This window comes from Sceloporus undulatus, chromosome 1, assembly GCF_019175285.1.
Source record: "Sceloporus undulatus isolate JIND9_A2432 ecotype Alabama chromosome 1, SceUnd_v1.1, whole genome shotgun sequence".
NCBI classification, from domain to species: Eukaryota; Metazoa; Chordata; class Lepidosauria; order Squamata; family Phrynosomatidae; genus Sceloporus; species Sceloporus undulatus.
This window is the reverse complement of record NC_056522.1, coordinates 168,890,612-168,906,814: the sequence shown is the minus strand read 5'-3', so window position 1 is coordinate 168,906,814 and position 16,203 is coordinate 168,890,612. Positions and strand designations below refer to the sequence as shown.

Sequence of the window (16,203 nt, the reverse complement as noted above, 5' to 3'; positions counted from 1 at the left end):
GGACTTTTGCTGCTTATTTTTTAATGCCTGAATTCCTTGAATACTCCGAAATGAACTCCAGAACTAAATCAGACTCATCTATCCAATCTGGACATGGTAAAAATTGGCCTGATTCATTTTTTGGGATTCAGCCAAACTGATTGCACAGGTCTGAAATCTATCTAGATTTTTTTCTGGGATTTTTGAATATGGGTTTCTCAAAGTTCAAGGAGCACACTCAACTTTGGTATGTTTTCTCAGCCTCTATCATACATTTCAAAATGACATAGTCATTTTCCCTCAAGGATCCTGCCATTCATTTCATCAACTAGTTCTTCCCTGCTGTTCAGGATTGGTTTCAAGATAGCAAATGACTTCGTTTCAGTTGTGAATTTGGTGAGCTAAACAAGGCAAAAGGTTGCTTGATGTTCCATTGTTACCAGTGTTTGATTTCAGTCAGATGCCAGAGTAGTTGAAATCCCATTTTTTTTCCTGTTGTTGGCCCCATGAAAGTTTTGTAATAGGTTCAAGAAAAGTGCTGTCCATATCTTCTGATTGGCTGGCCAGTCTGTAGTATGAGGCTACAGCAATATCATCTTTCTCACTACCTTTACCTCAAAATCTTTATCCAGTTTAACAGTGCTCCATACAGATAAATATATTATCCATACATAATAGTACATCCTCCAACTATCCCAATTTGGCAGGTACAGTCCCAATTAATCATCTGTTACTCCACTTTCTCAATTGCCTTTTAAAATGTCCCATTTTTTCTTTCATCCTTCCACTTTGCTTCTTTGTCCTCAACTTACTTCAATTATTGCAATCTGTGCTCAAAGTGCAAAAGTAGTTTGCACTCAGTCAGCTCAGCAGAGGAGAGAGGAGGGGAAACTTTTGCTTCCTAGAAGGATAAGGCAAAAAATAAACTGGCCAAATATATGCCAGTTTTCATCTGTGAAATGCTGGAAAGCATATACCCTTTCCTTCCCACATAATTTTAGAAAATGAAATGAAGAAACAAAAAACTCTTCCAATAATAAAAAGGAAGATAGTTTGCTTCATATGTCTTTTGACCGTGTCAACATAATGTGAATACATACTTTTTGTTCTTGAAAATGGTTAAGAATGGCTACCAAGATTTTCCTATCAGATCTCAAAAAAAAAAAATTTATGCCTTTAATTTGGGTTTGTGGGTTTTCCCCCCCCCCCCCCCCCAATAGCTCAAGCAGTGGCTTACATTTCAACAGTTATTTGTGACCACTGAGTTGAGGCAGGACTATTGGCAAAACCGACTTCTACCATTATATATTCCAACCTAATTCCACCAATTCTGATGGTCAACAAGAGGGTAAATAGTTCACCAACTACCTACAGCAGTGAAGTAGGTACTGATAAGCAGCAAACCTAGCAGCAAGAGATGGTGGTTTATTGCCAGTGGCGATGCTGGCTTCTCTCTTTGCACTGTCAAGGCCCAGTAACAGATATGGTTTAAGAGCACCATCTGTGACTGTGTTTTGGGACACTTTAACATGATCCTAAGAGCTGTAGTTAGCAACAGAATAAGTGATAATAGGATTGTACTACAAACTCCTACCTTGAGATAATGACAGCCCATGGACTGAAGCATCGGGCACTCACCCTGAAATGATGAGAGGAACCTCCTTGTTCATTTCATGAGCCATCCCTGACCTGACAGCATATTCCACTGTTTCAATTCTGTACATGTCTGGGCAATTAGTTCTGAGGTTCTATATGCTATATGGGGATGAGAATTTATACTCCAGGAATTAATATAAAATAGACCATCTGTACCAAAATTTCCCCTGGCTTTGTTCACAGTAGCACAGAGCACACTGTATCTGTGATGCTTTACCTTCCAATGGGACATAGAATGCTTCCTATCCAGAGTTAAAATTAAGGCAGAGCAACACTGTTGAGTCATTCTGGCCTCTGAAAACATAGCTTATTTATGATCAGATCCAAGCCCAGTCCATGAAATGTGCCTAACACTGCATAGAATCAAGCTATACATCAAGAAAGAGGACTGTATCACAATAATTTTCAGTCCACATCTTCCTCTGACCACTTTTCATGTAACAATCATTCTATACTACATTTTCTAAATGAGGCGAGTTTGTTCCATATATTGCAATTAATTAAGAGGAAGCCTTGGCTCAACACATTTGCAATTACTTTAAACATGACTCTGAAATATCAGCTATCACATAATTATATACATTTTTCAGCTATGAAATAACCAGTACATATAACAGCACATAGAAGTAATGTAATAGCATTTTATACATAAAATTTTGAATTATTGATTATATACATTATAAGTTATGTTGAACAGCCAGAATAGTTCCAGATGCCATTGTGTGGTTTTGTTTTGTTTTTTAAAAAATGCCATAGTTTGATTTTTATAGTGCTTCAGGTACACATGTCTCCCAGTTCAGACTCGCTCTCAAGTAAAGCCATCCCTGAAAAGCCCTGAGTGCTGCTTCTGCTGCCACCACCACAGACCCCCTAGAGAAAAGCAGGATCACTCTCTGATAAGGAAACACTATAGAAGGCTCCACATCCCTCCTCAAAGCACTGTGATTAGAATGCAAAGGAGACACCTGGTAAAATTCTCCCTTGGCTGGAAGCTAGAACCATTGGTTCTCAAATAATTGTTGCCATGTACCTTCATGTAATTTCCAACTGACAGTGACCCCAAGGTCACTATCATGGGGTTTTATTGGTAAGATTTGTTCAGAGGTGTTTTGCCATTGTCTTCCCTGAGGCTGAGAGCATGTGACTTGCCCAAGGTCACCCAAGAGTTTCCATGGCCAAGCACAGAATCAAACCCTGGTCTCCAGAGCCATAGTCCAACAGTAAAACAACATCCCAAAGGATCTGTTCAATCCAGCATTCTGTTGCCACAGATGTCCACAGGGAATAAGGCAATATGGGATAAGGTAGGGCCTGAATGGGGCAAATGCTCGCCAGTACTTGGTATTCGGAGGCAAGCTCTCTTTGTTACTAGAGATGATATATGAGGACTCAGTGTAGCCACTGATTGCCTTATCTCACCTAAGTTTGTCTGATCACCTTTTAAAGCTGATTTTTAGAGGGTATCACTACATTCTGGGTAGCAAATGCTACAGCTTAATAATGTGCTCTGTTAAGAAGTACTGTCATTTATTTATTGGTGATCTTTCTGAAACCAATCAGAGGTACATAATGGTAGATTAATTACAGATACAGATAATGAATAAAAGAGCCCAAATTGTAGTTAGATAAGGATGTAGTTAAAGTATTAAAAGCCAAAATTAAAACCATAGTAGAAGCCAAATTGCCTCAATACTGTCCCTGAATGCCCAGAATGTGGGCACCAGTTGCAATTTTAAGGTTACAACAGATGCAGTAGCTTCAGTAGATGATACTGAGTTCAAGTATTATCTTAGATTACTATTATTCAATTTCCCCATGCTTTGAATAACTTTACACATCTGTATCATATCTCCTGAGTTCAGTAGCCCAAAATGTCAAAATCTTTCCTTGTTTTGCCTGCCCTTTTCTTTATCCTTTCCAGCTCTACAATGCTATTTTTTACATGCAGTCACTGGCACTATACATTTATTCCAAGTGTAGTCACACCATGTATTTATACACAGGCAATATATTATTAGCAATTTTATTTTCATTTCTTTCACTAATCACACATGGAATTTGCCTTTTCAGAATGGCTGTATGCTCCCTAAGGTATCCACCACAACCCCAATGTACCCTTTTTGGTCAGATGCTGCCATGTCAGATCTCCATCAGTCAACATGTGAAACTGAGATTATTTTCCACAATGTGCACCATTTTACACTTGCTTATACATTTTACACAGCATTTTAGTGCCCAGTTATATCAGAACAAAACAACTAAACGCTTCTAGCAATATTTGTTTAGCACTGCTTCTTTTCAGAAATACAAAGTGAAACAAGAATCTATTGGGATATGGGAATAGCCTTTATTTTCAGCAGTCCACGATTTCCTCAACAACAATCCACTCTGAGGGGAGGAAGGGCGTTAGATAAGGGCCCAATGTTTGGCACATGCCAAAGCTGAACTGTGCATTTGTAGATGGAATAGTAATGTGTGTACCAAGGCATATCTTGTTTTTGGAAGAGATTGCCTACTCTACATCTTTCACTACTAGTTGCTATTCATGCAAAGAAAAGTGTGTGTGTGTCTGTGTGCGCGTGCGTGCGTGCGTGCGTGTGTGTTAGAAAACCAGGGAAGCTGCTTCTCAGGTCAGAACTGAGATTTGCTACAGCCTGATCAGCTTTCAGAAGCTATTTATAGCCTGACTCCATTTGCAGAGTGTGGGAGGCAGCAAGGTGTGATCCCTGACTGAAATATTGCCTGGGTTAATAATGTGTGCATATGAGCATCATGTAAGTCATGTCAGAAAGACTTACATGACCAGCATAGCCCCTATGCTTTACCCCATTTTTCATAAGAAACTTTCACACTGCTGGATATGCACACTTATGCCCTCAATAACACACCCACACCACAGGAGCAGTTGACTTCTTCACAGATATTGTCCAGTTGGAAAGCTTCATCTAGCCAAAACTCGGTTGGCAAGAGATGAGGTTTGGCATGCAACCAAGAATGATAATGAATGGCTTAATATCCTCTTGGAGCGAGTCCTCCAGACAAATGCCACAGGCCCTGTGCTATTCACCTTTTTCATGAATGACCTGGGGGTCATTGTAAATTTGCAAATGCCATAAAAGATGGAATCAAGATTCAAAAGATGACATTCAGTGGAAACAAATGTTAAATCTTACTTTTAGATACAAGGGATCAAACCATTTGGCTTGACCACAGTGTTTGATGAGAGAACCTGGACATCTTATTGAATTAGATTGGATTAAGGTCAGGTGGTTGTGGCAAGAAGTTGCTCCTTCCATTTCACTGTTCATTCCTAACTTCTAGAAGCTTTGGGATCACTGATGGAACAGGCAGATGCTATCTCGACTGGCCTACAGAGGCCACACATTTCTGTAGATAGGGGCTTCTAGATCTTCCAATTTTTGGCGGGTTACAAACCGCCCATTTGGGGCGGGCTGTACCCACCCCTTTCCCCAGAGTATCGGGGCCTCAGCGGTCAGAACAGCAGCCGCTGAGGCCCCGATCCGCCACTTTCTGGGCCGCGGGGAAGCGGCAAAAGGCTGCTTCTCCGCAGCCTGGAAAGGGGTGTCCCTGGGGCTTCAAGCCCCAAGGACACCCCGCGGTGGTGGGGAGGAGGAGAAAGGGGCCGTCTGAAGGCTGCGCCCAGCAGACCAAACCAGGAAGGAGCTCTGAAACAGAGCTCCTTCCTGCTCCGCGGAAAGGGCGCATTATGCACCCTGGTGCGGAGCGAGGACGTCACGTCCGCGCTGCCCTGTATAGAGGCGGCGCGGTCGTGACGTCCTCATAGCGGCGGCCGTGTGTAACGGCCACCGCCATTTTGTGCGTGCAGAGCGTGCACTAGGGTTAGGGGGGTGCGGAAGCACCGCCCCTTTCTAATCCTAGTGCACGCTCCGCATGCACAAAACGGCACGTTTGTAATGGGCCCAAGTTTCCTTGTTTTAGGCCCTGGCCCTGAGTCTCAGGACCTGGTCTCTCTTTCACAAACCTCAGGGTGAAGAGAAGGAATCTCAGAGCAAGAGTGGTATCTTGAAAAGTGTGCACTTTTTAAAATCTGTATTATATCTAAATGGCATGCTCTGTGTAACAGTGGTTGGTGTTTAAAAGAATTATCCATCTTGTAACTATTAGCATTAGTGTGTGCTCCATCTTGTAACTATCAACATTAGTGTGTGCAGCAGTAAGAGATCTTGACTAAGGAGCAAAGACACCAAGAGCTTCAAGAAACAAAGTAAAGGCGTTCTTATAGGAACTCCATTCTAAGATAGTGATGTTACTTAGAGGGCTATTTCAATCTAGCTGAATTCAAGTGAAGAGCTGAGAGAGTTCTGGGGAAAGGAAGGGCAGAGGTGGATACATCTCTAAAAATGTCACCAGGATCCTCCCTTTGTGGCATCACAAGGGAGGCCATCCATTGGTCTTAGGTTTTGGGAGGTCTCATTAGTATAAGTTGCTGCTGTAGGTGTGTGTGGGATGGGAATCAACCCCCCCCCCACTTTAGCACTGGATTTCTTCTGTCCCCCCTCTGACAACTTACATGCTTTTGGCAATACTTTACTTGGTTAGGGGCAATGAGTGCATCAGCTTAATGTCCCAGCAGCCCATTCTCAGCCAAGGCTAGGTGTGTTTCCAACAGGAGTTCATTGTGATTTTAAGTGGGAGGTTATGAGGCTGTGACCCGGTTCACAATCAATACGTGATCCTTTCCAGTGTTATCTGTTAGGTTGTGATGCTTTTGTTGCAAGATGTATGTGTAATGAGAGGGCATCTCAGTGTCTTGGGGCTCTCTTTTCTTGGGAGGTGAGTAAAGAAAGGGACTCCCCATGGGGTTCACTCCTACCCAACTCCAGGATTGTCTGTTGTTGTTGTTTCCCAGTAGTAAAACCAGGGAAGATTCAGATAGCACAGGAGCTTCTACTGGAGTAAATTCAGGGGAGCTGCTTTCCTGGCAAATGATACACTCATACTCTGGCTATCAGTAAGCTTGCATCAGCATCCTAAAGTCTCCATCTGTTGGCTGCTTCCCCATAAAAATTAAGTGGACTTGCAAGCATTGATTTCCATGAGCTTCTCCACCCCCGTCTTTTTGGCTGGAGATATTTTTGGTTTTTTTGAGGGAACTCTTCCAGCTTAATGTTGTCTTACACTCCTCTGATTTGGTTCTAATCCTGTGATTATAAGCATTGCATGTTAGCAGCACTAGTGAGTGAACAACTCAGGATTATGATTTAATGTAGCATATCATGATCAAGTCGAGATAGCAATGAGGAAGGAGGGAGGTTTTTTTTCCCTGGGTCAGTAATCCTTTAAATACAGCTTTTTCAGACAGAAGTGTACATTACTATATTTAACTAAATTGTGCTACCAAAGGATGTGATACTTAAATGAAACAGCCATTCCGTAATAGTTGAGCAGCCATCCATTCTGCATTTCCTCCTCCTCCTCAGACTCATTCTTAGTAATGTATTGCATATAAATACCTAAACAAATAATAAACAATTAAGAATAAAAATAAGTACAAATGACTCTAGCATTTATATAGTGCTGTAGAATATTCAGAATGCAATTTTAAGGATGATGTATATTATGCCCTCTTTATGAATGCCCTGTAAGGTAGGTTATCCATCATCATCATCATCATCATCATCATCATCATCATCATCATCATCTGTATTTGCATATGGAAGGTGCAGGAGGCTCAGAACGTGAGTGGTTTGCCTAAGGCTGCGTTAGCAGAACCTATTTAAGTAAGAATAGCCCTCAATTCTTTTTTCAGTAAGATGTGTCTAGGTTACTTTACTGTGCTGGCAAATGTCTTTGGCTGAAGCCTCAGCTGCCCCATTTATATGCCTATCAAAAGAAGAGCTTGCGAACAAAGAATACAGCTTTGATTTATTGTGTTTAACAGTTCAGTTCCCACATCATCCAGTGTATGGCCCAGGCTAGCAGAAACTGACAGAGCTTATTAAAGAGTTTCTAATTCTATAGGAAGACTTCGCAGTGAATTATGGCCCTGTAGGGTGGAGTGGGGAAAGAGAGAAAGCCCTACAATAAAAACTTGGAACAGGACACATTTTGAAACTTAACTAGCAGACATACCTAAATTAGGTGAAGAGAGTAACCTGTACACTAAACTGTAGACCTGGATACAACACACATTTAAAATACATCTCTGTATGAATCCTGAAGGCTGAGGCTCACACTATCAATTGTCTTATAAAAAACTACAATGACAATTGGTGGCTTTGCTGTTGGTGCAGCAGATCCACTCTGGGGTTTAGTCCAAACTTTAAAGGAGATCTTCTACAAATGCTCAGCAAATTTTTGCAGTAAAAGAGTTGATGCAATACCCCTCTGACATGAAGGCCACCAGCTGCCAAAGAGAAATTGTGGAAGACACTCCTCTGAATATAGTGAATGAGGCATTCTCACTAGGGATTGCCTGGGTCACAATGAGAGACATCTTCATGAGAGCATCTGCTTCATCCCAGCTGTGAGGTGTGACGGCCATCCACCTGGCAGAACCTGGGGACAACTTCTGAAGGCTATAAGTCCAAGAATTCCAGCTGATGGCCTTGCTGGCTCAGGGATTCTAGGAGCATTTCCCCAAGAGTAATTTTTCCAGGTCTTTTCCATGTGGTGTCTTGTTCTGAGTACAGCCATGCTGAGACATCCTTTCCTTAGAAGCTTAACTTGCACCAACATTGCTGTCATTCTGGAGCTGCTGGATAAGCGCAGCTGGGGTCCAGGCTGTATACAGGTTGCACTCACACGGCCACAGCTGCGTGTGATAACACCTGTGTTTGAGTTTTCAATCTCGCATCTATCCTGGAGGGATTTCCAGATGCAATAATCTCCTCTGACGTACTGCAACCCATGCATGGGTTTTCCCCAGTATGATTTATTCAGAGGATGTTTGCCTTTGAGACTGAGAGAGTATGACTTGCCTAAGACCATACAGTAGATTTCCATGGTTAAGCAGGCATTTGAACTCTGGCTTCCGATGGTCCAAGTCCAACACTCAAACCACTACAGTATACTGTTTTTGTATTGTTTGTACTGTTTTAAATTAGTAAAATTTATTTTATTCTATGCTACTTTGAAGTCTTTAGCAAAGCACAAGATATAACTATTTTAAAATAAATAAATAAGTAAGCCACCCAGGCATTCTAGGGAAGGTCTAACCAGCCCTACCATTAGACAAAGTGGGGTAGCTACATCAAACTGTGCCATAAAAATTCAGCAAATTGTTATTTGTAATGTCTTGTTGTAGTTGTTAGATTTTTTTTATTTCTTTGTAGCTTTGAAATGTAAGGTTATTGTGGGATTTTCTGTCTCTGATACCAAGAAAACTTAGTCAGCCATGGGTAACTATGCCTTTTGAGTGGTAAGGTGTGTCGTGACAATCCGCTGTTCTTCTTATGTCAGAAAAATGTCTTGGACTATTCTTGGCTTCTACATTAAGACTGGAACATTAATTCACCTCAAGACATTCATGCAAATACTCTGTTTACAATTCATACAACTCTAAAGCACACACTTCTCTGTGTACCATGTCACTCCCTTTCACACACTGATTTGAATCTTGGTCTGGTTAGGCCCTACTTCACAATAAACCAGGAGAGATGTAAACTGTCAGCCTTGGTGAGCGGAGACATTGTGATCTGAAGTTTCAGTATTGAAGGATTAAAGGAAACAGACAGGGACCTCTGTAAGTATCACCAAATATGAAGAGAGATATGCAATTGGAAATGAATGCCCAAAACCAGGGGAGGAGCTGAAATAGAAGCAGTTGCCTAGCTCAGTTCATCTCAAGTTATCTGATGTGGGGACCAGCAACTCACCCCATGTGCAAAGGAAAGGTACCATATTTGTGCCCACTGCCTACAACTGTTTATTTCTCTCCTGGAAACTTGCTATGGGCTGGCATCCAATGATTTGCAGGTTGGCACTGGTCCATGGACCACTGTTTGGAGTGGCATTTATCTGGCTAGTTTTCTGTGCTTCAAATAAAGAAGATGATTTCTCTAGATTTCCTTTTAACAAAACACTACCACCCCATATGCCCCAAAATGTGAAGAACATGATTGCTTCCATTTGTGGACCCTCAATTGGTTGGGAAATATCTAAAAGGCAACATTTGGCCTTTAGCTTGTAAAATGAAACATTTCAGGAACTATATGCTGCTAGCAGCTAGACTTGGCAGTGAGCAAGATAACAAACAGTGGTAAATGGGGCTCTACAATACCTTCTTCCTTACTAAATAGCCTCCTGAATTCACTAGACTATACTATATTATATTACATTCATTAGAATATAGAATATACTTAATACCCTAGAACAGTGGTCCCAAAACCTTTTGGGGCTACAGTCTCCTTTCCTTTTGGGCAGCAACCCTAGTACCCACCCAGCACATATTTCTTGATATTAGGTCTACTGTTCTCCATGGAATTGCCTCTGACAATACTTGCTACACTGGCTTAGTAACAGAGATGAGCACCAACCCCTACAGTTGGACACAACTAGTCAATATTGCCAAGAAAAAACCTTTACCTCTACCTTTTCTACTGCAAATTTAAAACATCCAATCTTGATTGCTGGACCCTTTGCACCCAGCCACCTTGGGAGCAGCAACCAACCAGATGGCAGAACAGCAACTAAGAAGCTTCTTCCTTGTGCCAGTCTTGCAGCTATGGTGCAGGGAAAGAGGCTTCTTCATTGCTATTTGACTGGTTGCTCAGTTGCTGCTCCCTTTGAGCCCTGTTATCCTGGGAGCAGCAACTGAGCAACTGGTTAAGCAGCAACTGAGAAGCCTCCCACCCATATCAGCCTTGCAGCAAAGGCCAGTGTGGACAAGAGGCCTCTTTGTTGCTGCTTAGATAGTTGCTCAGTTGCTGCTCTCAGGGTGACCAGGTGCATGGGAAAAGCTTCTCCCTAGAGAGGAGGGACTCTCAAACCTTCATCAGGGCAGAGAAAGGTGCAGCCAATGTGTATGTTGGAGGTTTACAGAAGCCATGTGCTCTGGATTGGAGACTGGTGTGGACCGGGGAAGGGAGAGATTTTAACTACAGGAGCCACAAGAGTCCAAGACAAAGGACTCTTTCCAAGAATCAAGCTCAGATACTCCTTCCCCAGAGACATGTCTTCCCTACACAGCTTCAAGTGCCTACTCTCCTGCAAAAAATAGTTTCTTCTGCTGCCTCTTCTCTCAGCCTGTCTGGAAAAAGAAAGCAGGAGCAGCAGTGCAACTCCAGCCAGCTTTTCAGGTCCCAGCAAAGCTCACAAAGCTTAAGCAGGGTCCCAAATGTGAAAGCTCCTTTTTTGCTGCCACTTCTCCCCCACCACCATGTGGTCTAATTTTTTGCTCCAGTCTGTCCCAAATTGGTGCCGCACTGAGCCATGGAAGCGATGCCCAAGCCTCACAAAATTGCCCCAATTATCACTGCTAGCAAAAGGCATTGGTAAGAGAGTGAACTCACATGGGCAGGCAAAGAGCGGGAGATACCACTGCACAAAATGATCAGCAAGGCTGTGCATTGGTTTTTTGGGGACCCTGAAAAGAGGTTTAATATAATCCTCATCCCCACCATGTTCCCCACTGCTGGTTCTCCTTGTCTTTCCTGCACAACAATAATTTGACTGAAAGCCTCCTGTTGCCCCCCCTTTCCCTCATCACCCTCGTGGATCCTTCCATCACCCCAGGGAGGGCGTACTGCCCACTTTGGCAATCACTGTCCTAGAGGGACAGTAGCTGTTTCTGCCACCTTTGTTAGAGATAACCTTTTCATGCATAGAGTAATTTCTAGTTCACATGTTTGTTAACTTCCTGGTTTGTTTGCTTTTGTACATCTCATCCTGCATCACTCTGACCTGCAGCCATTATTGTCTCTTCTCTCTCTTTTCTGCACCAGACCATGTATTTGATTATGGACAAGTATTGTTACTAAAACTGCATCTATGTAGAAGACTAAAGAAGACTACTCTCTCTCTCTCTCTCTCTCTCTCTCTCTCTCTCTCTCTCTCTCTCTCTCTCTCTATATATATATATATATATATATATATATTTTAGTCAAAAATTATCTCAAAAACCTTGAGTCGTCTTATCCACGGTCCAGTGTAAATACTGCACTTTGACTCTTATAAAAAAGAACCATCCCCTGGTTAAAGGCAAGAGTATAATGTGTCCTGGAAGCTCTGATCCCCCTTTACTCTGTCATCCAGTCAGCCTTTAGTGTGAACACAAACAGTTATGCCTGCTAGAATTTTGACATTGTTTTCCTTTGCTTCATCCTTTAGACCCTTTGTTACATGCTCCTAAATTTTACCCTCAACTTATCCATGGGTCATATCAAAATCCATTATTTTGGCCCCCAAACCTGCTCTTGATTTATACATGAGGTTGACTTACAGACAAGTATATATGGTAAGTGATTTTTCTATGAAATGTCCAGCCAAATAGGATAAGTCTGCATCTAATCCATCTAAGCTGTTGTCTGCTTCCCTGCTTTATCCCACTCCCCGCCCCACGCACGCCCTTTTAATGGGTACCAGAGTAAAGCAGGCATTTGAATCATGAGCAGCCTTTTCCAACCTTTCATCATGTTACATATTTACGTCACTGGAGGAAAAATAATTTCTCTGTGTGAAATTTTACTTCTGTACATGCTGCTAAAGAATAACAGAGGCCCATTGAAGATCCAAGAACTTCTTTCCACATGACAGAACTTTGGAATGGTGTCCCAAAATCTATTTTGGAATATAATTTGATAAAATATTCTGGAAAATGTGCGGCCTCCAAAGATGTAGGCTCTCAGCACATACATCAACCCTTGTTTTTCAGAAATGTGGATCAGTTTGTTTTGTTAGTCTGTTGCAGCAACACCAACAAAAACACTTGTAGCACTTTAAAAATGATCAAGTTTTCTTTGGCATATGTTTTATTTAGGTCTGTAACCCACGTCATCAGCTGAATGACTTTTGAGCATTTTCAGTCAAATGCAGGATGCATACTGGCAATAATTTTTCCTTTAATCCTTTATGCCAAACTACAGAAATAACACAGGAAAGTCTGCATTGCAAGTGAGCTGGTCGCCATTAGTTCTAGCACTGGTTCACTGCATTTAACTTTTTTCTTAAATATGAGACTGCACATTTGATCTCAAGAACTGGCGTTCTTTCTGTGCTCCTCCCCCTCAAATTTTAATTATTAGATGACAGCAGGATAATCCAAAACAATGCCTGATTCAAATCCAGTTTCTTTAATGATACTTTTCTTTTAAATTTCTATATGAAGTGGTTTCTGATCCATAATAGCTCAGACAACAATAGATTTCTTACTTTATAAAGTGCCATAATCCTCTTTGCTGTTTTCCTCATAATCAATTATCATGGCCACTTCATGGGAATCTGTATGAACTTTGAAAATATATGTACCACTTGCTTTTCTGTCCTGCCTTTTATTTGTGATTTTTGTTAATTATTTTATTTATTGGCTTTCTGTCCCATGTTTGTACCCAAAGTGGAACTTCAGGTGGTTCCCAGCAACAGTCAAATAAAAGACAAATACTATTAAAACACAAAAAGTGCACCATAAAACAAAATTAAATAAAAGCACAATTTAAAACAAAATTAAATTTAAAACACAAATTGAAATACATTTTAAAAGCACATTACTTAGAAAAATACATCAAACCCATCAATTGACAAAAGTCTGTCAGTGTGAAAAATATTTACCTGTCACCAGGGCAGCAGGTAGGGTTGCTTTGTTAGGCAGTTTCAAAGCCTTGGAGCAGCCACCAAGAAAGCCCTTCTCACATCCTTGCCAAATGTGCTTCTGAGGGTGATGAGACTCAAAGAAGTACCTCCCCTGAAGATGTTACAGCTCAGGCAAGCTTGTATGGAATACAGTTCACCAATAGCCTGGATCAAAGTAGGGCTTGATACGTCATAATCGGCACTTCAAATTGTGCCCAGAAACAGATCAATGACCAGTGAAAGTGTTATAACAAGGGGCTCTGTAACCAGCCCAGACAACAGTTTGGCTGCAATCTTTTGGACCTACTGCAGTTTCAAAACACTTTTCAATAACAGCCCCATGTAGAGCACATTACAGCAGTTCAAATGGTAAATGACTAATAAGATATGCATTACTGTGACCAGCTCTAGCATATCCAGGATCTGGAGCAATTGTCACATTAACTTTTAACTGTGCAAATGCTCTCCTGTTCACACCAAAACGTGGGCATTTGTCTGGATTAAGCTTCAAGTTCGTCCACATGCGTTGAATCCAATACTGACATGAGACTCTGGGAATGAGATTATTACTCTTCCTGAATTTTCATGATCGTTTATGGAAAGGGATTAATTTAAGAGATAAATGTAGAGGAGGCGTATGAAAAATGGACCATGAGTGCCATGGTCCTGGCTGGATTTTTTAATGATTTGTTTTCAATTTTTCTCATCATGGGGAGAATGAGGGCTCAAATTTACAGACAACCTCTTGCCCTTCCCTTCTCCCTGAAAGTGAATTCAGATAAATACTAATGCCACATACCCATGTAATGGGATTCTCTCCCAAATATCAATAATATTTTGGAACAGGGTAGTAGGGAGATCATGATAACATGGGATTACATTAATGGATGACTACAATTGCGTTATTGTGTAAGAATACCTAGGAATACATAAAAAGAAGGGAGGAGAGAAAAATGAAATGTAGCATCACCTTTAAGACTAGCTTTTTTTTAAAAAAATTGCATCTGTTTTTGTGGAAATAAAATGCACTTATTCAGAATCAGCACAATTCCAATGAGCCCTGCCAATGATTACATTTTGTGGATTCATTGATGGTTGATTGACTGTTATGGAATCATTGGTACAGGATGGCTCCATCCTGCAGAATCCTTAGTTTTGTAGATAGAATCATAAAATCATAAAGTTGGTAGAGCTATCTAGTCCAACCCCCTGCCATGCAGGAACACAAGAACACAGAATCAAAGCACTCCCCTGACAGATGGCCATCCAGCATCTGTTTAAAAACCTCCATTACACTTTGTGGGAGTGTGTTCCACCATCAAATAGCTCTTCCTATCAGGTAAGGTAAAGGTATTCCTGTTGACAAGGTTGTCAAATCGTGTCCAATCATAGGGGGGTGGTGTTCATCTCCATTACAAAGCAAAAGAGCCAGCATTGTCAGAGACTGCTCTATGATCATGTGGCCAGCACGATTGCACAGAACGCTGTTGTTAGAATCCTGAAGTATTCTACCAGATGTATTCTAACTGTGGATGCTGGGAGATGGGTTGCGCTTAGCATAGCTTGTAGAGATGGTGATATGTAGTGCTAGGCTGGACCAGGTGTGAATTATCTAGTGTCCTTGTGAGGCTGGCCTGCAGAGACTTGGAATGCAGTTTCGTTTCTCAGGGGATAGGGATGGAGGATGGGAACTAGTGCTGGGAAGGAGGGGTCCTGCTGCGCCGGCTTTTGCTGGGGGTGGAGTGCTCTGGCTTAGGGGGACTTATGCATTGCTTTTGCTGGGAGGGGTCAGTCTCAGCTTAGAAGCTGGGTGATGAGGAATGGCTGATCTTGGAACCTTCAATAAAGTTCTGTTGTTTCATTAAACAAGCTGACTGGTTGATTGTCCAGGATTCTGGTCCCACACTCTGACTATTCCCTGGATTAGGATTCAGGATTCTAACAGCTGTTTACCTTCTCACTGAAGTGGCACCTATTTATCTACTTGCATTTGTATGCTATCAAACTGCTAGGTTGGCAAAAGCTGGGACTAATGATGGGACCTCACCCCATCATGTGGCTCCCAGACCTCAAACTGCCAACCTGCCGATCTTGCAATCAACAGAATCTTAACCACTTGAACCACTGCATCCTCTATCAGGTAGTTCTTCCTAATTTTAGGTGGAATTTATTTCCCTGTAGTTTGAATCCATTACTACAGGTCCTATTGTCTGGAGCAGCAGAAAACAAGCTTGCTCCATCCTCAATATGACACTCCTTCAAATATTTAAACCGGGCTATCATATCTCACCTCTTAACCTTCTCTTCTCCAGCTGAACATACCCAGCTCCCTAACTCTTTCCTCATAAGGCATGGTTTGTTTTAAGGCATTTAAATAAATAATTTAGAATTCCCTGCTAGAGAGTTCTAGTCCCCCTCTCTCTGAGAACTGTTAGGTTCCTCACAAAACAACAAATCCTAGGATTCTGTAGAAAGTAGACAAGACAGATTATCAAGATACTATAATGTGTAGAACAGTTTTCAGGCATAAATCCAGTTGCTAGTTCCAACTAAATTAGACCCAAATAATCCATTCCTAAATGGCAAATCAACAGTTTAAATCTCATTGATTTAATGGATCTATTGTGGCAGGTAATAGCAGTCGATTTAATCTGGTTGCAAATTGATTGATTACTATAATCACTTTATGCAATGCACAGTAGTCAGTATCTCAAAGACAGTGCTTTTCCTCAGAATATATCAAACTCACACATTTGACAAAGTTCCCCATGACATTCTTGCAAACAAGCTTGTAAAATG

The 16,203-nt window shown here is 41.5% G+C and overlaps 1 protein-coding gene across 26 annotated transcripts in view; it reads right to left on the bottom strand.

Moving 5' to 3' along the window:
• Positions 1-16,203, bottom strand: part of PCBP3 (poly(rC) binding protein 3) — a 96,290-nt gene that overhangs the window by 67,542 nt on the left and 12,545 nt on the right. The window contains exon 1 of one of the 26 annotated variants that reach the window (XM_042445679.1): positions 10,210-10,328. The exons of 23 other annotated variants lie outside the window; for them this stretch is intronic. The gene's annotated coding sequence lies outside the window, so the exon portion shown is untranslated. Of the gene's footprint in view, positions 1-7,749; positions 7,852-10,203; positions 10,329-16,203 lie in introns of those variants that run through there. 2 more of the 26 variants (XM_042445681.1, XM_042445682.1) reach the window with 2 other exon arrangements.